The sequence below is a fragment of the Alligator mississippiensis genome, chromosome 11 (assembly GCF_030867095.1).
Source record: "Alligator mississippiensis isolate rAllMis1 chromosome 11, rAllMis1, whole genome shotgun sequence".
Classification (NCBI taxonomy): domain Eukaryota; kingdom Metazoa; phylum Chordata; order Crocodylia; family Alligatoridae; genus Alligator; species Alligator mississippiensis.
Genome location: NC_081834.1, coordinates 43,822,518 through 43,845,856, shown reverse-complemented (window position 1 = coordinate 43,845,856; position 23,339 = coordinate 43,822,518). Strand labels below are relative to the sequence as shown.

General features: G+C 45.5%; 1 protein-coding gene across 2 annotated transcripts in view; it reads right to left on the bottom strand.

The window, feature by feature from the left end:
• The window catches only part of HCN4 (hyperpolarization activated cyclic nucleotide gated potassium channel 4), a 166,445-nt gene that overhangs the window by 70,064 nt on the left and 73,042 nt on the right, over nucleotides 1-23,339 (bottom strand). The gene's annotated exons all lie outside the window — the stretch shown is intronic.

Sequence of the window (23,339 nt, the reverse complement as noted above, 5' to 3'; positions counted from 1 at the left end):
TCTTGCCATGAAACATTTGCTCTTTCAAGTAATTTCCCAACTCCAAGTGTTTTCTTTTCCTGCAAGATCAGACAAAATGGCCATTTCTACTTCTCTCTCTCCACACATATATATAGGATTCAAATTTTGTTGCTTGGTATAGCCCCAATTTCACTTTCTACTGCTGTTCCCCCTCCTTCCCTCCCTTGGAACAACAATTGTAAGCCCAGTTTAAGGTTAGTTAACCAGTCTAACGCTATTGAGGACAGTGAATGTATCTTTGCAATGTCATCGTAAAATTTGTATTGCGGACAGAGTGTTGTTATGTGGTCCATAGTCTGATCAGGGTTGCCACAGTCACATTCTGCAGAACTCCTAATACATCATCTATGCATCCAGTGACCACAGCGGCCATGCCCAGTTTGGATCCAGTTTAGATCCTTTCATGTTTTTTGCAGAAGGTCAGAACCAGTAGGATTTATTGTTGGGTTGGAAATTAGATATTTATTCTGAATGGTGACTTCATTCCATGCTTTCTTCCAAGCTGCTGCACTGTTGTACCCTGTGAGGGCTTGTACATGTGTTCACAAAGGTTTCTGGAAGACCAAGCTGTTAGTTGGGAGGTTCTTTAAATCCCTATGGATGGGGAGGTCTTTGTTGTCGTTCATATGGATAACCTCTCTGTATGTAGCTTTGTCATGGTGAATGTCTGGAGGAGCAATAGCAGCAATACTGGCCAGCACTGGTAACCATTGAATTGGTGTAGATTGCAGGGTTCTAGTGATAGCACGCATTGCAGAATTTACATGGACATCCACACATTTGGTATGAGTGTTAGCAGCCCAGACAGGTGCACAGTACTTGGCCATTGAGAAAACAAGTGCCATAGCAGAGGTGTGGAGTACTCCTGCAGTAGCACCCCAGCTCTTTCTGGTGAGTTTTTGCACTACGTTCACCTGACTCTTGATCTTCACAGCTATGTTTCAAAGACAATTATGAAGGGTTAAGGTGTGGTCAAATGTCACACCTAGGTAGAATGGAGTTGGATCATGTTGTAAGTTTTTTCCGCAAAAGGTGATGCTGAGATGAACATGTGCTTTGTGGTTGTTGAGGTGAAATGCCAAGACAATGGACTTAGCTGAATTTGGTTACAGCCTCCATGTGCATAAATATTCTGCCACTATTACCAGGTCTAACATCAGTGTGTCTTCAATCTCTTGGAAGGTCCTTGCCAGTGTGGTTAGTACCAGGTCATTGGCATATACATATTTCCTCAAAGAGGTAGCAGACATATTGCTTATATAAATATTGAAGAGGGTCAGGGCAAGAACACTTCTCTGTGGGAGGCTGTTATTTAGGGTCCTTGGTCTACTCACTTTGTCTTGGAGGTAGATATGCATCAGTCAATTGCCCAGAAATGTCCACAAAAGGCAGAGCAGCTTGGTACACAGGAGAAGGCAGGACAGTTTTAGCAACAGACCATGCTTCCAAACAGCATCATACGCTGCAGAAAGGTCAATGAATGCGGTGCTGGTCTTAGGTTGCGCTAGAAGCCAGCCTCGATGTTCCTGGTGAGGCCAAGCACTTGGTCACAGCAGCTTCGGTGTGGCATAAAACTGGCTTGTTTTTGAGGGGTGGATGCCTTGGAAATTGGGCTAATACTTTGGAGGATGAACCTCTCTAGTAGTTTGTAAATTGTACAAAGCAATGATATTGCCCTGTAGCTCCCAGGATCACTGGCTGGCTTCCCTCGTTTCAACAGGGCAATAACCATTGCTTCATGCCAGATTTGAGGGATTTGGCTGCTTTCCATCACGTTTGAATGTAGGCACAGAAGCCACTTTTTTGAGTCATCGGTCCGAGATGGTGAAGGAAGTCTAGAGGTATTCCATCTTTCCTTGTAGCCTTCCCTCTATTGTTGCAGTCAGACCAGCCCTAAATTCCTTGGTAGAGAAACTGTCTGAGAGTTCGGAGGATTGCGGGCAGTTGGCCATTGACTCCTTCAGTTGCCACCTGATGTCTTGCTTATAGCACTTGCCAAGTGGTCCCTTTGAGTTTGCAGCCAGTTTTGTGGCAACGGCATCTGGTTTGACCTGGGGCTTCACAGCTTCTGCAGGGTTAGTTGCTCCGAGTTTCCTCAGAAGGTTTGAGGCTCGGCAGCTTGAACGCCTGAAATCCAAGGACTGCACACACTCCATCCACTTTTGGCATCTGGTGGTGTCCAGGGACCCAAGCAAGGCTGTTGCCAGTGCAGGATCCCTTGACTGTTGGTATTGTTGGAAGAGGTTCTCACACTCAGAGTTTCAACAAGGAATGTATGTTGCCCTGTATCCACGTGGGATGTTGCTTTTTAAGGCTGTGATGAGAAGGGCTGCAAAGTGGTCATATTCCTTTGGCGTTGGCGAAATTTGGTGAATAATTTTTTCAACCTCAGCTGTGAACCTGGACCAGAGCGTCCTGCCAGGGTTCCACCTCACCCCCGTTTTGACTGCATCACAGGGATTTTGATCCAAGCATGGCTCATGATTGGCTGAAGTTGGCTGTGTGGGAAGTGGGAGAGCACATTTCTAGACACAAGGAGAGGGGTACCATCCCTGTCAGTCAAAACAAAGGTGAGGCCCAGGTTATACTCCTGTCCCTACCTTGTAGACGTAAAAGTACCACATTGTTTAGCATTGCACACAAGCTATATGTCCTCTACTGTCAGGGCTTCCCTGTTTTCATGTTGGCCTCATACCCCCATTCCATATGATACCTGCTGAAGTCTACGACATATATAGACAAGTGCTCAGGGGTTGGTGGAGCTGAATGGGGCCATTTTTCATTGGGTGACTTATAAATGTTAACAATTGTCAATTTACCAAGGTTGATGGATGTTGTGCTGGTGCCTCAGCTTTCAGTGGACAACAGTTTTGTATAGTCAGATAGCTCATTCTTCACATAGATTGCCAGGCCATAGTTTGGGTTGTAAGTATTGGTGGCAAGCTTATAGCCATCTATCTTATAGAAGCAGGCTTGTTCCTTGCTCTTAACATGGGTTTCCTGAAGTGCTAGAACATGGATCAAATTTATCTTCAGCATCTTCCCCAGAAAGTTACATTCCGCCCTTGAGAAACCCTCAACATTTAGTTGGCCGATCTGTGTCCCAGGGCCTAATCTTCTGAATGAAGGACTTTTAAAAGGGCTTTTTTAATTTCTATACTTGTTGCTCCATCAACTGGAAGGCCGTTGGGCGTTTGGCTGCTGTTGTGATGACATTAATTGTGGATTTTCCTATTTTGGATTTCCATGTAGCAGGATGGGCCACAAGCAGGCTGTCAGCTGAGACCAAAGCTGTGCATAGCAAAAAGTGTTGAAAGAGGGTGTAACTGCACCCCTAGTCCCTCACCCCCCACCCATCTGCCTCTGGCTTTTCTGGCAGTGGGAGAGCTTCAGGTATACAGTCAATCATTTAAACTGGGGATTGACAACCTTTTGCTGCCCCAGGCCAGAGCCTGTGACCTTGACCCCCTCCTGCGGGCCATGTATCTCTTAACCTGGAGAGTTGCTTGCTCTTACCTTTGGTCCAAAACCTGGCACCTCTACAGCAAGGGTAAGCACAGGCCTGAGAGAGTAGCAGGGAGGGCGTGGAGGAGACAAGCAGCATGGTGCAGCTGTATGCTATTCAATCCTTTGTGCCACCACGGGCTGGGTCACACCTTCCCAGGCCAGATCTAATCTATTTGTGGGCCAGATCCAGCCCACAGGCCATAGGTTGCCAACTACCAATTTAAGTGTTTGGAGTTTGGTTTCTTGTTTTCTGCTATGCTTGTAAGGGAAGTGCTGCACCAGGGATCTAGGTTTAGTTCAGAACAGAAATGCTGGAGCTGATTTTCCTTTCACACCAGTCTTGCACTGACATGGGAAAAGGATTTTGCTGGAGTTAGTCCTGATTTCCACCAGCATAACAACGCACTCAAATCCAGGTTTCATTTGACCAAGAGATTCCCCTGCTGACACAGGGCTGCTGAGGAAGGACTGCCTGTAACCTTAGCCTCTGAGGAAGGTGCACAAAGAGACCAAACCTTAGCAGAGACATCCATGAGACTGCAAAGAGACTTGCAACATTCATCGTTTGTGCTGCGAGAGCCCTGCTCATTTGGAAATCCCAGAGGGCCCTGCTGACTCTAGTTAATTCACATCCCAGCCTCCCCTGTGGATGTGCCATCCTCATTTGCCCCTGGGAAAACTGAATCACTCAAAAAGTAAAGTGACATGACAAAGGGCATGCAGGAAGCCAGTAGCAGAGTGTCAAACAGATCCCATCCCAAGACTCCCGACACTCAGTTCTAAATGTGATTTCACTAACCAGATTTACCAAGGTGCCATGTAACCTCAGAGCTGAAGTTTGTGCACCCGGAGGATGTTCTGTAGAAGCCACAGAATAAAAGGACGTGCGTGCCTGCGAGTGCGTTGAGAAGACACAGAGAAATCTTCTGGTTGCAGCATCTTGGTTGCTGTTTAAATTGCTGTTAGACTATAACGCAACCCTGCCTGCTCTCCACCACATCCCGAGGGAGCTGAACGCTTTAGAGACAGCTTGCTTCCAACCCGGCCAATCATGGTCATGGGGCTGCCTCTCCGTTTGCCGTTTGGGGGATTTAGAGACAGAAGCCACCAGAAAACCCAACTAAAAATTAAAAACAGCTTTTTCTTTCCTTCTCCTGCTGAGACTCGTGTCTACTGAACAATATTTACAGCGGGGAAAGGTGAAATAGCAGGACTAATTAGCACCATAAAAGCTGCTGTAAATGGCAGATGTTTATAGATATATATAAAACCCCAAAGATCCTGCCACTGCCATGTGTTTGCGCCTCTCGCACTCTTAGAGTTCCGGTTGTCATGACAACAGCCCCCCCCCCCTTCCCCATGCAACCATTCACAGACTAGGCTTTAATCTTCATCATTTTAAGAACTTTTGTCACCATGGCAACATGACACAGACTTATTTAAAAATCTTTTTCTAGAACAACTCAAGTAATTGACTTTCCTTTAGTTTTTCTTTTTCTTTTTTTTTTAATACCTCTAAGGAAGAGTTTTAGGATCCAGGATCTTGCTTCCATTTTACTCACTCCTGAGACCCCTCTGGATGTTCAGAGGAAGGACCAGGTTTTAGGTCTGAAGATGGAGGGAAAGAGACAGTGTTTGACTTGTCAGAGAAAGTGAAACAAAAGAAAGGTGGTCGGGGTGATCTTTTTCAGAGAATCATAGAAAATGAGGGTTGGAAGGGATCTCAGAGGTCATCTGGTCCAACCCCCTGGTCATAGCAGGACCATCCCCAACTAGATCATCCCAGTCAAGGCTTTGTTGAGCTGGGCCTTAAAAACCTCCCAGGATGGAGCTTCCACCACCTCCCCAGGTAACACGTTCCAGTGCTTCACCACCCTCCTAGTGAGAAAGATTTTCCTGATATCCAACCTAAACTTCCTTTGCTGCAACTTGAGACCATTGCTCCTTGTTCTGTCATCTGCCGCCACTGAGAACAGTCTTGCTCAGGGGTGGGCAAAATATGGCCCATTTGGCCTACCAGGCCATTCTATCCAGCCCACGGGGCCCCTACAACATTTTGAAAATTAATATTTAACTTCCCCTGGCTCCTGTCATCTTTGGGATGGACTCAGGGGAAGCTGCCACCAGGACCCAGCAGCCCAGCCCTGATCCACCCATCCCCTCCCTCCAGCTGGAAGCCACTGCCTAGCAGAGGGAAACTCAGATAAGAAGGGATGAGGTGGGGAGGCAGGGAAGGACTGCGGGCGATCACCTCAGTCCTTGGGGCTGGGCCTGCTCTTCCTGAGTCCTGCAGTTGCGGCCATGCAGCAGGGAACCATGTGGTGCTGGAGCACCATGGCGGCGAGCAGGAAAGCAGGGAAATGGCAGCTACCCCGCCGCCTGTAGCTGAAATTTCCCCACTATCCTGCACGCTGCTGCTCCAGCACCACATGGCCCCCGGCTGCATCACTGGACTGCAGGAGCACGGGGCCCACACCAGTACCACGGGGCCAGGAGTGGGAGGGGTGTGTGCGTGTGTCCATACAAGGAGCGAGGGAGGAAGGGAGGGACAGAGAGACACAGAGAGCGCAATGAGGGAGGAACAGTGTGTGTGAGATAGAGGGGGTGTGTGTGTTCATAGGGCACATCCCACATGCATACCCCACCACAAACATCCACCCACACCCCCCTACACTGCCATACACACAGACCCCTACACCCCCTCATACACCCCAGCCACCCTTCCTCCCACACAAGCCCCCACAAACCCCATACCCATCCACACCCCACATCACCACACAGCCACATGCTCCCTCACCCTACACCCACACCCTCACACCTATCCCCCTCCCCACAAATCCCTTCAGACCCACACCCCCCACAGTCCCCAAAAACTTATACCCACCTCCATGCCACCCCTCCCCCCACAAAATACAAGAGTAAAACTTCATTTTAAGCTATTGTGCAATCACCTCTATGTGCACTATACAAACACAAGTAAATCAGGACAAAAACCTATTTAAAAATCAAATTAATGTTGTAGAAGTTTGATTTTTAGAATCTAATTTGGTATTTTTCTGGTACTAAGATGGCACAACCCCTTGCTGAAAGGAGTACTTCTGGGGGCAAGGGGACAGATTTCTGGTGGCAAAGGTCAGGGGTTAGGGGGTGGACTTTAGGTCACAAGTTGGCAACCAGGGGGTGGAGCACCTGTCAAGGGGCAGAGCTACCCATGTGGCCCTCGACAGCTTGCCAAAACTCGGTAAGCGGCCCTCTGCCCAAAATAACTGCCTGGCCCATCTCCAGCTCCATCCTCTTTGTAACCCCACTTCAGGTAGTTGAAGGCTGCTATCAAATCCCCCCTCTGTCTTCTCTTCTGCAGACTAAATAAGCCCAGTTCATTCAGCCTCTCCTCAGAAGTCATGTCCCCCATCCCTTTATCCATTTGTTGCTGCTGGACTCTCTCCAATTTGTTCACATCATTTCTGTAGTGGGGGACCCAAAACTGGACACAGTGCTCCAGATGTGGCTTCACTAGTGCAGAATAGGACAGAATAATTACTTCCTTCGATCTGCTGGCCAACGCTTCTACTAACGCAGTTCAGTATGCTGTTAGTTTTCTTGGCACTTTATACTACCTTAAAAAGTAATAATACTTCTTAAAAGTACCCAAGTGACTTAGGAGCCCAACATCCGTCAACTTTCAGTGAGGCTGCTTAGTGGAGAAGAGTCAGATTCTCAAAGGCATTTAGGCACCTTTTGAACCCACCTACCCCCAGGTTCCTAATGGCTTTTCTGCCATTGGGAGTTAACCGCCTAATTTGCTTTGGCACTTTTTAAAATCCATCTGGGTGCATAGCTGCATCTTCAAGAGTCTAAACTCCTTTGTCCTGGATCTCAAAAACTAACACAAAAGAGAATTAAAGTGAGTGATGATGATCTCAGGTCAAATGAGTATACTTAGGCTGGGATGTTCACAGAAGCCTAAGAAATTTGGCCACTGAACTGGGTACCTATCTCCTGTAAACTCCTCTGAAACCCCCAGCCTTGAATTTTACTAAAACAGCTATCAACAAAACTCAGGAAAAATGAGTGCATTTTGAAGTCACTTTAAACAAACAAACAAACTAGGCATTTGGGGATTCAAACTGGAAATGGGAACCAAATCTGCACAAACTCAAATCTTGGGGCGTTTGCAGCCGATCAGAATTTTTCTGCATGTTCTACATTCCATTGCAACTCTTCCCTTGGAAACCCATATGCCATATCTGCTGCTAGCCCAGGAGAATCAGAAATGCAAGCAAACCATAAAGAGGTTAATACATCCTACATACACATGGAGGAACATCTGTCTGTCTTCCACCTTACAGAGGCCTTCCTTCAATGGTCTAGTGTGACACAAACTAGTCCATGCAAAATGAAGGCTGAAAGCAGTTATGATTGACTTCTATAAATAGTTAAGACACTTGGTAATCTCCACCCGACTTCTGGAAGAGAGGGCACATGAAATTGCAAGTCCAGTAGTAAGTATTTTGCATAATTCCTTCAAGTCAGGGGTGCTGTCATATGACGAGAGAATAACAAATTTATATCCATATTTAAGAAAGGGGGGGTGGGGAAATATGACCCAAGCAACTAATTGTGGGCTTGTTAGTTTGATTTGAATAGTATGCAAGGATTTAGAACACATTTTGAAGGAAAGAATAATTAAAGACATGGAAGTGAGTGGAAAATGGGATAAAGTGCAATTTGGTTTACCAAAGGTAGATCATTTCAACCTAACCCAGGGTGGGCAATTCTTTGGGCTGGAGGGCCATGGAAGGAGTTCTGGTTGAGGGCCGGGGGGTGGGTGGGAGAGAGGGGCCAACTGAATCTATCTGGCCCAGCAGCCACAGGTGAGAGCCTGAGGAGGGAGCGCTGCATCCTATGCCACTCCACTCTGCTGCAGCCAGGGCTGACCTGGACCACGCAGCCTCCTCTGCTCCTCTGCATCCATCCGCCCTGCTTGGCTTTCTGCTGGCACTGTGGCTATGCAGTCCTAGCACCATAGCTGGTGGCAGCTGAGTCTGCATGGGACAGAGAGTGATGCAGTGTGCCAAGCACCTGTCCCATCCACCTGCCTACTGTGATGAGCCACTGCCGCCACCACATCACACTAGGGAAGTAGAGGGTGGCCAGCATGGACTGTCGGCACCAATAGAAAGCTGGGCAGGGATGGATGCTGGGGTGGGGTGGCGTGGCAGACAAAGGAGTCTGTGTGACTCAGTCAAGCCCCAGATATGGCAGAGCAGAGCGGCGTGGGGCACAGCCCTCCCTCCTCAGGCTCTTGGGGGGTGGCCAGCAGGCCAGACAGGATCAACTGGCAGGCCGGAGATAGCCCATGGGCCATAGTTTGCTCACTCCTGACCTAACCTGGTATTTTTCTGTGAAAAGACAACTGATTAACTAGACAAGGGAAAGCAGTAGATTTAATCTGTCTGGACTTCAGTAAAGCATTTGACATGGTGCCACATGGGAAATTATTACTTAAGCTGGAAAGATGGGGATTAGTAGAAGAGCCGTAAGTAGATAAGAAACTAGCTAAAGGGTTACAATGAAAAGGGAACTACTGGGCTAGAGGGAGATTAAAAGTATCAGAAGTTCCTCAAGGATCAGTGTTGGGATCAATCACTTCTCACAGTTTCATTAATCACCATGCCACAAAAAAGGAACGTGTTAACGGAACTTGCTGATCATAAAAAATTGTGGGGCGGCATCATCAAGAGCGAAGAGGATCCAAATATTTTACAGGAAGAACTGGATGACAATAAGCACTAGAGTAATAAAAATGAGGTGAAATTCAGTCATATAAAATATGCTGCTGTGCACTTTGGGAGTAATAAGTATTTCTCTTTAACCAGGGGCTCATCAATCAGAAATGAGGGAGGAGGAGAAAGAAAGACCTTGGCCTAATAGTCAATCACAGGATGACAATGAACCACTAATGTGACAGAGACATGAACAAGACCCTGGTGTATCAAGAGAGGAATTTCCTGTAGAAGCAAGGAAATATTAACACTGTACAAGACACCAGTGAGACCTTATTTGAAGTGCTGCATATACTGTGGCAAGACCAGCGAACTCAGACGGACAGAGATGCAGATAATCAGGGAACGAAGAACCTATCTTGCAAGAGGAGACCAGAAGAGCTTGATTTACTTAGCCTAACAAAAATACTTTTTAAACCTTTTTTAAACCATGAAGGTTAAAACCAAATGGGGAAAAGTGCAAAGGTGTGTGGCCCTCCAAGAGGCTGAGCATGAAACACTTGTTAGCGACAAAAACACCACATCACCAGAGAGAGAGTGAAACCCATCTGTCTTCCATCTTGCAGAGGGCTCCCTCGATGGGCCAGCGTGACACAAACTGACCCATGCAAAATGAAGGCTGAGAGGGGATATGACTGACTTCCATAAATACCTCAGGGGGTATAGTCTAAAGAAGGAAAAGTGCTATTCAAGATCAAGGACAAAGGTGGCAAAGAAACAAATGGCATAAATTATTCATGCATAAATTTAGGCTAAAAATCAGGTTTCTACCCAACAGAAGAATTAGCTGCAAGAAACTTAACTGGTGTATACATGGAAGTAACAGCATTTGCAAACAGGGTTATATGAGATGGAGGCTTGCAAGAGCAGGGTAGTAGACTCAATGACCCAGGTTATCCTTTCTGGGCCTATATTTCTACCATGAAGTACTCCAAACTGACCATGTGTAAAGAATAAATAAGTGGCATGAAAGGCAAACAGGAAGGAAAATTAACTTTTAAACCACCCTGGAGGTGGTGCTCTCCCCTACCCTGGGGGTCTTCAAGAGGAGGTTAGATGAACATCTAGCTGGGGTCATCTAGACCCAGCACTCTTTCCTGCCTACGCAGGGGTTCGGACTCAATGATCTATTGAGGTCCCTTCCGACCCTAACGTCTATGAATCTATGAATCTATGAATTCTTTAATACTCTGAAAAGAGAATCAGTAACAGGGAAAGGCATGGTTTTTTTTTAAAGTATGATGTTTTTCTTCTTAGTGTCCCACTAATAAAACAGTCCAAAGGCCTACCATGCCAGAATGATATGCACCTCCCAAGATTTAGTAATATGCATAGCCTCTTATAATTCCTAATTTTTCTCTGCCTCTGTAAGATGGGAGCAACACCACTCTCCTCTCAAGAACGATGCAGCGAATAATGTGTACGATGTGGGGACCTTGCGAAAGGTTTTCCTCTTTCTTCAAAACAAAGTGAATTAGTTGAAATGGCCCCTCAAGACAGTTTTATAACATTCTTTTAGTATCTTACTTCTGCAAGAAAACAGTATTGCTTTCTAACTTGTTAGACTTCTTGGAGCATCTTATGGACTGGGGAGAACCAGCTGGCTTAATTTTTTACTTGGGATCTCAAAAAGCCTTTGACAACGTCCATTCCAAAAACCTGTTAGGGAAGTCAAATCAACATGGGATGAAAGGTAACTTTCTGCCATAAATTACAAGCTGACCGATGGGTAGCAAACACCAGAAATAAATGGTCAGCATTCTCCATGACAAAAGGCTAACGCCAGTCTAAATACAGAAACTTGTCTGGTGTTTTGATATGTTTATTCTTGAAATGGAAGAGAGGCTGAGCACATCAAAATGAGAAAGTTTATGGATTACACAATTTATTTAGGTTTGTCCAGATGGGAAAAGACTCACAGAATTTGAGCAGGACCTCACTAGGGTTCAAAGCAAAAGTCTCTTGAAATACATGGGATTGACACCCATTGACATCAAGGAGTTTTTTGTCAGGCACTAAGCTAGTTAAAATGGCCCCATAAGGGTTGATAAAAAGCACTGCTTATAAATGGAAAGGATTGTACATTAGGAGAAATAATTATTCCGTTATATTACTTGGTTTTAAATTAGAAATTCAGATAAAAAGAACTGGGTGGCATTGTGAAGAGCTCAAATGAAAACCTCTGCTCATCAGACAGCTGTTTCAAAAAGGCTGTTAGGATGTCTAAAAAAATAGGATAAAAATACTGAAAAAGTTATTTAGGTTGTATCCATATTGGTCTAGAGGCAAAAGGAATTAAAACTTGTGGAAGAGGTGATATCTTTTATTAGACCAACTAGATATTTGCAAACAAATTATTTTGTTTCTTTGCAAGCTTTCGGGTACACTCATAACCGAAAAAAGTTACGTTATTCTAAACCAGTGATAAGTCCTCAACCGGAAGCAGTGGGTTCATTCCTAGCCACCCTGGTTTATGGGTAAGAAATGAAAATAATTAATTAGTGGAAGACTCTCATGGGGAACAGAGAAATGGATGGGATTGTTTTGTCTGGCTAAGAAAGGCTATCTCAGAAGTACACAAGGAAAAACAGCTGTTAGAGAGAGGCGGGTCACTTTTCTCCATATACAAGAACAAAAGGACATTCAATGAAACTAAAAGGCAGCAAGTTTAATACAAATGATCAGAAGGCATGCGACTGCTTTTCTAGATCACAAGAACTTCCACAGTTACATGACACGGGGTCACAATGTGTGCACCCTTCTCTTCTCCGGTGCTAAGGAAACTTCTACCAGATGGGGCTGAGGAAGAAACTTCCCTTGCAGCCAGGTTAGCATATAATGGTCCTTTGGGGATTTGTTATATCTTCCCTGGGAAGCATTTGCTATTGATCACTATCACAAATAGGATACAGGAGCATGATAATGAATCAGTGGCCTGTTCTGTAATGCCAATTCCTAGGGACACAAATAAGAGAGTCCAAGCCAGGCATCACATGGTTGTGAATGTCTACACAGAAAGCCCAAATTACATCATCAAAGGAACAAAATCAGATCAAAGACAATTGTCAAATAACCACAAAACCAAATTGAGATGCAGCTGCCAACAACTGTGAAACACATTTTGAACAAGGCTGTCAAAAAAGCTGTGACCTTTGTCTCTATTTCTTTTGGTCACAGTTGAATTTGCCAGCCTCAGATATGAATTCAGTATGAAACCAAGACAGTTAGTGAATGTCACTTACAGACTAGGAGATTAATAAAGCTATTGGGGTATAATTTAATTCTGAGATAGTCCCATTATGTCCTGTTCAATCCCTGTAAGCTTACTAGAAAATGAAAGAAGCCATACAGAATGCTTTTGATCAATTAATGTTTAACACCTCTTCCATTTACATTAAGTGTGCAAAGCACAGACATGTTAACCCAGTATTAAGTGCTGTTCCAATGTCTAGTGATGGCTTATTGAAGGAACTTAGCATAAAATAACACATCCCCCAAGGTGACATGAATGTGCATGTTTGTCTGCAAATCCCTGTATTTGCATTTGCAAATCAGCATCTGCTCTCACAGAATCTGTTCCCTGTGGAGTCTTTCCTGCCCAGAGCAGTGGGGCTGGACCCGATGATCTCACAAGGCCCTAAACTTCTGTGAATCTGTGAATTAGGAGCCTATACTTACCCCTGATCATCCCTAGACCTTCTGCTAGTACATCTTCCTCTAAAATGAATCTAAATTCCTCATTATTAAAGCCTCTCCTAGGAAATCCCTTCACAATCATGTTTACTCTGCCACAAGAGGCAGATTCTGTATGGTACTTCCTCGAGGCACAAGCAGAAGGGGCATGGCTTGGACCAAAGTTTATTTTAAGCCACCTTTGTACCAGCTGCACTCTGGGCTGCTAAAGAGACTAGGCTGGGATAAATCAGAGTAGACTCAGAGCAGACCTGAGGTCAGCCTCATCATGAGCAACCCAAAATCCTCCCAGCGTGCGCCAGCCCTGCTACCTCTCACTTTAGACCACCTCAGCACATCCCCAACACTGGGGCTAGCAAGGTGATTTTGTACCTGAGCATAAGTGATGCGGGGGAAGGAGAGTCATTCTTCATAACTCCTGTATGCTATCAGAGCAGAGAGCACAGGGCAGGAGCCAGAATAAGCCTCACTGGCCTTCTCCTTTGTCTCTTTGTTTTAATTACATTTATTTTCACGTTGATCCTTTGTTGGTTTCCTTGCTGTCATTTGTTTAAAGCCATCAGATTTTCAGCCAACTGACACAACTGCAGGTTTCTTTCTTTAAACAGAATTAGGCAATGTGAATTCCAACTTGCAACATCCGCCTGCAGAGGCTCTTATTGTATTACTTTTGATCACATTAAATATAAGAGTATAATATATTGCAGTGTATAGCACGAAGTGGCCTGGCTGCCTGGGTCACATACAAAAAGGAGATGGAGCATTTTTCCACCTAATTTGATCCTCTAGTAAATCAGGTTAGAACCCCAGGAACCAAATGCTACCTCCATCTTCGATTTTCTTTGATGTGCTGTTTGGATAAAGCAGTAGATTCGCTGGATAGTGAGAATGGGGCTTCAGTTTGTCACAGACCAATGAGGGTGAGTTGGTCAGACAGCTCCATGGCACTGTGCTCAGATGCCATGAGCAGGTGAAGAGAAAGATAAGGCCTGGGGTAGCTATTGTTATCGAACGGGAGTGGGCATATGTCTGCTCCCAACCATGTTGGCTAAACTGAAGCATGGGAAAAAATGAGTGGATCTGAGGCTCAGGACTAGAAGTGCCATTCTTCTGTGAAAAAGGTCTCTCTCCATCTAGCCATGATGCCATGACCAAAACACAGCATACTCTTTAGCATATCCACCCTCAGTATGCCCCACAAGGCAAAAAAATGCCAATTATTCCCATTTTACAGGCTGGCAACTGAATCATGGAGAAATTCATCGGCTTGCCCAAGGTCACCTAGGAAGTCTGTGGCAAAAGAGGAATTGGTTGACCAGGTCTTATGCTAAGACAATTTCTCCTCTCTGCATCTGCCAGGGCTGTTCTGTTTAGTGACTAGCTGCCTGATCATCAGAGCACTCCATATCCGCAAGACAGTCAGCTGGATACGTAGGAGTATGATGCTGTTGAATATCAGGCTATTAAATATACTTTATGGCTTTTTATCCTTGATAGCCCTATCGAGCTAGCACAGCTAGGAGCGAGTGGCCTGGATTCTATTCCTCCTTCTGCATCAGTGACAGAATTGTTAATAAATTCCAGCTTCCAATCCCATCCGTCACAGCTGAGCAAGCAAACCCACGGAAAGCAACGGGGTGCGAGGTGTGGCAGACAGCTCGAGCTGACACACAGAACTTTTATTACTAGCCAACAACAGACAAGGAGGAAAGAATCCAGCTTGACGCTCAGATCCCAGGCGCACAGCCAGACTGACAATGTATATAAACAAACATGAACACACACATGCGAAATAGGCACACTCAATAGGAAAATCATTGAGAGGAAATGAAGGTGAATCCCACCACACCATTTTTGTAGAGCCAGAATAGACTAACTTTAAGAGGCAGAGCTTCAGCAGTGTCCCCTGTACTGCACGGCCTGGTGTTCCTGTCCTCCATGTCACGTTCACTTTGAACATCCTGGGCAGGATCAACATGAGATGCAGTTCAGGAATCAAAAGTGTATCCCCCAGGTCCATCTCTTGTCTGCTCTAACATATTGGCATAGCCAAGACTAACCTTTAACAGTCTTCATGTCTGTAGCAACTTGGCATCTAGGTATTGCATTAACTACTCTATTTTCAGAAGTGCTTAGCACCCACACTGCAGACACCTGCATCCAAGTATCTGGGCAGATGTTTCTTCACCCTCTTGTCAATAAAATTAAAAAATTCTGCGTTGAAGTGAAGGTTTGTTTGAAACCGCAAGGAAAAAAAACCCTCCCTGTTCTCTCTCTCATTATGCAGCATGATACACATTAAGTACACATCTATGCTCTGCTGGTTATGGTTTGAGGTTTCCCCCTACCATCATAAACTGAAATTGCTTTGTTAAAACTCATTAATCTTATTAAACAAGAAAAAAAAATCAGGGGGCTTTAATGTAAGTTGACCCAAAATATCTCAACAAATATATGCATCGTCTTTGGGGAGAGCTCAGTAGTTTGTGACTAAATTATCCATGGATTTCAGGGCAAGGGCTGATGGGAATGTATCTGCATATACTTTGGTTACAAAAGACTGCATCCTGACCAAGACAAAGTATGGCTCAATAATATGAGGCAAATGCCTGCCTGCTATTAAAGTAATAATATTCGTTTTAATTCCTCGAAGCCTTCAAAGGAAGACAGCACTGGTTTTCAGAGCAGCCTTTAAATGATCACAAAAAAATGAAATCAACTAGCACACGGAAATTAAAATAAAGGAGTGCTTAAAAGATACCTGAAAATGTTCCTAAATCTCCATTACTATGAGATTTATCCCCTCTAGGGATACAACACTTGTATCCCTAGAGGTGGCCATTTTAATTATAATTGCAACAGGAATGACAGATATCAAGACAGAAATAACTAGCGCTGCAGCCAGGGAAACAGGGACCAGCAGGAGGTTTGCACAGCTCTTTTAGGGAAATCAGAGGAAGTGCAACATGGATGTAGTACATTAATCAGAAGGAAAATACACAACTGTTATGGAAACTCCTGCTGTCCCCTGCCTCCAGTGCTGCACCTCTGATCTCCCGGTCTTGAGGCACATCATTGAGCCGATAGCATGACAGAGGCATCCTTCGTTAGCGTGCATTCACATTCTATCATAAAAAGGATGCCCGTGTTGCCGGCATCCTTACTGTTCATCAGGTCTGAACTAACTGCTTAACACTAAAATGAAAGGAAACCTTTAGATTCTAAAAAAATACCCCACCCCAAGCAGAGATTTTATGCTAGAAAAGGAGAAGGGGCAGAGCTATCATGGCGTCCCCTGGCATGTTGGTTATTCCTACTAGTTTTAAGTGGAAGATTCTAAATAATGCAGTAATGAGTAGCAGTATAAATCTCTGGGAAAGGAGTTAATGAAGTAACAATTAGGGATTTAGCTGTGCTGTACACTGGACCAGTTGATGATTAAATCCCACTACAATTTTATATTGAAAGCCTTGTGAGCAGTTTGGTACTGATGGTGCCTGCTCTGACCAGATTTTCCTCTAATTCTAGAAAAAAGGGTTCTTCCTCTCCCACTTTTTAAGTGACTTTAGGCACTAGCTGTGACTCCAATTCAAAACTGCCCTCTTTGCCTCTAAGGGCTTGACAGTCTCCTCTTAGCCTCACTTTTCCTAGGGGCCATTTCTGAGTTCTGTGATACTCATGAACATAGGAGTAACTCCATTAGCTTCACAGTGAATATGCAGGTGCATCAGACATGTAGTCCATTTACTCTAGTATCACCTTTGGCAGTAGCCAACACCAGAAACTTCAGATTAAGGTTTAACCAATCCCCTCTTGGCAAATGGAGAATAAACTGTCCTATTAATAGATTTCATCTTCATCCCTGGTAGGGTGATGATTTGAGATTGCTTTGAACCTTGACATATGTGCTGAGGTCGGGGCTAAAGTAGGAGTTGGCAAGGCTGGGGCAAATGGCCTGGATGGAGCATGTTGTGAGGTATTTTTATCCAACAACCTCCCATGACAACCAGTTCCAGTCTAATCACGCACAGAGTGCAAAAATGTGCCGATCCCCCATTGCCAAGGCCAATGTGGAAGCCAAAGGCATAACTGGGTTCAAAAAGAGATTAGACAAATTTATGAGGATCGGTCCATGTGGAGTTATTAAACATAACAGTCAGGGTGTGGCAGGAGATGGATTACCCCACACACACCCTGGTTCTTATACTTTTCTAAACTTCTAAATCTGCCATTTGCCATTTATCCCACCCAAGCAGAATTTTTACAGGATATTGTTCAAATAGGATATTGGGCAAGCTGGAGCTTTGGTCTGGTCCAGTCTGGCAAGTGTTATTTTCTGTATTTCCTATTGTTAGTTTTGAATTTGCTGGCTTCTCCATTTCATTGAATGCTTCCATGTTTTTGTGTTATGAGATAGGGAGAACAGAGGTTCCCCTTCAGCCTTCTTTACACCCTTGTCTACCATCTCAAGCTAATGAATTCCAATCTTTTCAATCTCTCCTCATATGAGACTTTGCCAAGTCTTTGATCATTCTTGTTGCTCTTCTCCAAATTCAGTCTGATTCCATAATATCCTTTCTGGGATAGAATGACCAGTATTGTACCCAGTGCAGCAACATAGCCCATAGTACCAATTTGTACAATGGCATTGCGCTAATTTCCATACAGTTCTCTGTCCTCTTTCTTATGCCTTCTTACCAGTGCAAATAAAAGCAGAATCAGGATCCTCTTATCTCTGTTTTACTGCATAAGTCAGACAGCCAAATACAAGGGTGACTGAGAAACTTCTACAAAGCTCTATTCCAAAGCAGAAAAAGGGCTGCTTTTGTATGTACACTGCCTTGCTTATTTGGTTAAATTTCCATGGTCAGTTTTAGAAGAAATTGACTCTTTTGGAAGATTCATGTGACATCCTGCCTATTCCTACCTTGGCCTCCATGGCTTCTCCAGCTTCTGCTGCCTTGTCTTATTAAATGATAGTTGTTGGTACTAAAATTCTCTATTGTGGTGCTTTGAGTATTATTCACCCTTGTAGGTTTAAGAATAAATGGGCAGACACAGTGGTGGCAACAGCATTAAAGCCTTACCAGGAAAATACAGACTTTTTTGTTGGAAATTCCTTTCAAGAGCCAAATCAGTTCTGAATTCTCTTGGGCAAAGCCCAATAGGCAAGTTCTAAATTTTGACCGAACAGAGATCAATCATTCAAATCACACAACTGTGCGGTCAAGTTTTCTGCATGGGGGAGACTTGCAAGGATCAGCCTGCCCAGACTGCAGCAGACAGGCCTCACCCTGGGAAAACCAGATTACAGTATCTCCTAGGGGTGTGAGAAGCAGGCCCTATTTGATTTGGATTCAGATTCGGCCTGAACCAGAGACAATGATTCGATTCGTTGATTTGGATCACTGTCCCTGATTCAATTCGGCTGAATCTGAAGATTGGATGCTGATTCAGAGAATTAGCTATTTGGCCATAGATACAGCTTTAAGTTTTTTCTACATACATTGAGGTAGCAGCATGGCTCATGAACCCTGCGATGCTGGGGTGGATGATGCGTCCCATAAGAGTGTAGGGGGGCCTCCATGTGATTGGCAGCAAACCTGGAAGTGGACCAGAAGTACTTCCAGTCCACTTTCCAGTCCACTGGGGGTGTGCTGGGGGCCCCCACTGCACCCCCCTGGCTTGGTGATTGGCCTCAGGGGGACCCTGGGTGCCCCCCGGACCCAGGAGGCACCAGTCGCCAAGCCGGGGGGGTGCAACGGGGCTTCTGGTCCACTTCCGGTTCTGCTGCTAAGCAAACTGGGGAGCTCCCCATGCTCCTGTGGGATGCTCCATCCACCCCAGCATCACAGCAATCACAAACCCCTGCTACCTAGAGGTACGTAGAAAAAACATTTAAAGCTGTGTCTACGTCTGAATCTCTGAATCTTTCTGAATCTGTTCAGATTGATTTGGAGGGTTCCAATTCGATTCAGAGAGATTAAAGGGTCCTCTGATTCAATTCGGATTTGGAGATTTGGCCACTGAATCGGGATGAATCTCCACCGAATCAGATCAGGGACCAAAGCTTCGCACAGCCCTAGTATCTCCCCTGAAACCATAGCGCTGGTCACTCTTTAGCAGTTCATTTCACCGTGCTGCCACATACCATGTCCCCTTTCAACCCTCCAATTGTTTGTTTAGGGAAATCTAAGTCCATGGCACACACTGCTCTTACCTCTGAGACTTATTCAATTATATGAGAACTCAAGAAATAATAATCTCTCCAAGCAAATACAAAGGGCTACTTTACACCTTGTCCCTGAGGAAAGGTACTGATGGAGCTTGGAGCCTGCAACAGGCTATCTGGAGCTCCTGAGTTGGAGGGCTGGTACCTCTGTGTGTGGCGGTCAGGGTGGAGGGAGAAATGAATGGTGCAGTGTGTTTACTCGAGCAAATGGCTGCTCCACGAGCAATACTGGCCTAATGCAGAACAATTAGGTGAAAGCACAGATAAAAAATGGAGCCAGATTCTTGATGCTGTAGCCTTGGCTGAGCTGAAACATGAATCAGGACACAAGCACGTTATCAGCCAAAAGATACAGATTTGGGAGCTGTCCCCTGATGGCTGTGGCAGTTGCAATTGAAAACCAGACACTTGGCACCAGCATGGCGGTAGGCACTTTTTTTTTCCTGTTCAAGATATTGGAAGACTTAGCACCAGGACTAATTGATTCCTAGTTTTAAATAATAAGATCAAGCCTTTCTCTCTTCTGGCTGCTTCTGGCCAAAGAGCTGATAGTATTTCATGAGGCAGCAAATTAGAAACATGACCACTGCCCACCTCCCATCAAAGGATAATTAGGGTTTTGGTTTCCCCTTCTAATTGCTGGGGAAATGGCAGCAGGGAGAAGGCAAAATCCAAGGTAATAATGACCAGCCAAGCCCATGGAACTAACCATTAGGTGACTCTCCCCTCCTCCTAAATGCTCTTCCTACTGGAAATCAGGCACAGTGCAACAGAGAGTTTATGCAAACAGTCCTGCTCCACAAAGCACACAGTGGGTTGAAACCAAGCCAGAGGGATTCTCAAACTGGGGTAGCATTGGGGCACACAAAAGTTCCTGAAGACAAGACTCATCTCAAAACCACCTCTGAAATTCAGGAATCTTCTAAGATGGCCACCTTACAGATGGGCTGGGAAGCTTGCAAAACACAGGTTAAACTGAATGCGAGATCAGTTGAATGCAGAGCACCACGTTGGAACCTCTCTGCACTCCACGGGCTCCTTCGGGAAATGCTGATCGCAGCCTGATCCTATAGTTTTTCTTCTACGTTGAATTTTGAAGCAGAAGGGGGCCTAATTTCTCATTTAAGGGCTCAGATACACTTGGAATCTTAAAAGAACAGAGGATTTTGTCTCCTTCCATTACCCTGGCAACAAGGTCCTGTAATCACAGCACTGCAATGTTGCAAGTCCCCAGTCACCTACTCTGTCATGGTACTATGCTCTGGGGGCAAACAGAACTCCACAGTGACACTGCATTCCCCCCCCCCTCCCCCCCGCCAGCCTAAGGACTTCTTCCAGACACCAAACCCTGGGAGGGAATGTAGAGAATAGTGAGCAAAAATGGTGAAAGGTTTTGAACACTTTACTTGGCTACAAGAGGGTAGAAGGTCTGAATATGAGCATCAGCTATGAAGGTCTGAAGCCCAAGCTGTGAATATGCAACTCCCCCCTAATCCAAGCATCCCAGATTTGGAAATCAGATTTGGACTGTGCATTTTCATGGGTGTATGGAGGCAGGTGTTGGATTTTATACACTGCAATGATAGGAAATTTTCTGACCGTGGCATTTTGTTTGGGACCCCATCTCTCATGTGGAGACTGTGAACCCCACAGAGAAAGAGTTCTTGTTAAGGATAGGATAAGAGGGACTACTGGCCATGTCTACATGAGACACTGGCCGTGCAGTTGTTACTGAGCAGTCATTTAGTACTTGCATACCCAAGTACTAAATGTCTGTGCAGTAAACGCATAGCTCCGTGGTGATGCTGATTGCGCAGTAGCTCGTTACTACTGCGTGGTAGTGTCGTGTCACAGTTCGTCCCCTGCAAAGCTCGTAGCAATAATGAGCTACTGTTCAGCAAGTGTCTTGTGTAGACACAGCTAATGAGAATTAGTGAGATGACATTAAGAAAGGAAATATGTATGATGAACATCAGGGGAAACCTCCTGACTGTGAGTTGATTATGTTGACCCAGGTCCCTTGAAAGTGAAGGAAGCCCCTTTTCATGGGACATTTTCAGAGGGGGCACACACACATGTGTTTACATGCACACCCGCCACTACACACACTGCTGCACAGCTCAACAGGTCTTTGCCATGTCAAATTTCTATCATTTGGTTCATGTAAAGTGCTCTTACCAATCCATATAATCACAAAGGACAGATAGGAAAGAACCACTTGCCACAGCCTTGGACAGGCACAGCTGCTTCCAGACAAGTGTCTGGCCAATATGCCCCATCTCCCTCTGGCAAGCCAGCTGGATTTAGCAAACTCCTCTTCCCTGTACTCACACGTGCACGTGTGAGAGAGGAGGAGGGGATGTTGTTGCCAAAAGTAAGTGACCTCAGTTGACTTCTGGCTGTCACCTCTTTGCAATCCACAGGATCTCTTGGCTGCCAACCTGCAAGCTAGATGACATTGACTCCCTTTAATTACTGACTGTGGGGATATGATATTGCTCACCTGGCTCCAGGTCTCTCCAACAGAGAGCAGAAAATGCATAGTCTGCTGTCAGGCTCCCAGGAAGCTCGACCAAGAAGTCTGGGCATTTTGCTGTCCTCCCATCTAGGCTGCCAGCAACCACCTGGCTCTGCCACAGTTTCAGAGTTGCTTTAACAGTGAATTATGCAACAACCTCCCCTCCACATCCTACCCCCATTCCCTGACTATTTCCAGTCTTCTCTCTATTGCAGCTCTCTTAGAATTGGCACCGATAGTCAGAATTGGCACCCACCTGCCTTCCACCAACAAATCCCCTTTTTTACTGCCAGGCCAGCCATCAATTATATTGGCTCATTGGTGCAACCTTCTCCCTTTCCCAGGGAGGAAAGGGCTTCTTGGCACACTGACCCTGCCAAATGGGACACAGAGGGGGAATGGGGAGCTGCCAGAGTTAGTAAGGATGGAAATAGCTGCAAACCAGTGATCATAGCCAGAAGTCACTGTGCAAGAGAGAAGCACCAGTAAGATCTCACCTGGAGTGCTGTGCCCTACACTTCAAGGCTGTGGACAGATTTGAAAGAGTCCAACAGAGAGTGACAAAAATGATTAGAGGCCTGAGATGCCAGACTTATGAGAAAAAGCTGAAAGTACTAGGATCATTTAGTCTGGGGAGGAGAAAGGGAAGGAGGGGGGGAGGTCGGGATTTGTTAACAGTCTTCAAATACCTGAAGGGTGATTATAAAAAGGACGGAGATAAGACTTTTCTCTGTGGATATAGGGGCAGGACTAGGAGCAATGATGGCCTCAAGCTGAAACAATAAATTTAGGTTGGGAATTAGGGTGCTTTCTGACTCTGATGGTGGTTAAATACTGGGACAGAGAAATTCTACCTAGAGAAACTGTGGAATCACCATCCCTGGACAATTTCAAGAACAGGTTAGACAGACACTTGGCTGGGGTGATTTAGTTAGGGATGTTTCTGCCTTGAGTAGGGCACTGGATTGGACGACCTTGTTAGGTGCCTTCCACCCCCACTTCCCTAGGAAGAGTCCTTGAGAGCGGCCTTATGTCCAATGGAAATGCCCTGTCCCTTTAAGCCTAGTCTCTCCAGCATTCCTCAGCCAGAAATGAAGAATCCCCCTCAGATCCACCTCCCACATGCTGGACCAAGGAATGCGAAGTGCATCTTAAGCACCACAGCTCTTTGGCAAGCCAGCCTAGATTATCCAGCGAGGTGTCCTGAATCTCAGGTTCCCCCCAGTTAGAGCCCTGGCTCACTTTTGCTCCTTCCCCTCCCGTTAATCAAACTGTTTCAATTGCCTGTCTCTGAGGCTGTGTCCTACCTTGGTGGGAGAGACGAGAGCAATGAAGAAAAGGGGCATGATGCTGCAGTTAGTGGCACAGCCCTGCCTGCCATGGTATCATCAAGCAGAACTTGAAAGTGGAGGGCAACCCTGAAGCTCAAGCCCTACTTACACTGCTTTTTGGGAGGCTGCTTGCAGCACATGTGTGTGCACCCCTGTTAGCTTTAACCCAGCTGGCACAGGTGACAACAGCAAGGAAGACATGCACGCCACCCAGGGCTATATAAACGCGCCAGGGACCCTGGGTATGTACT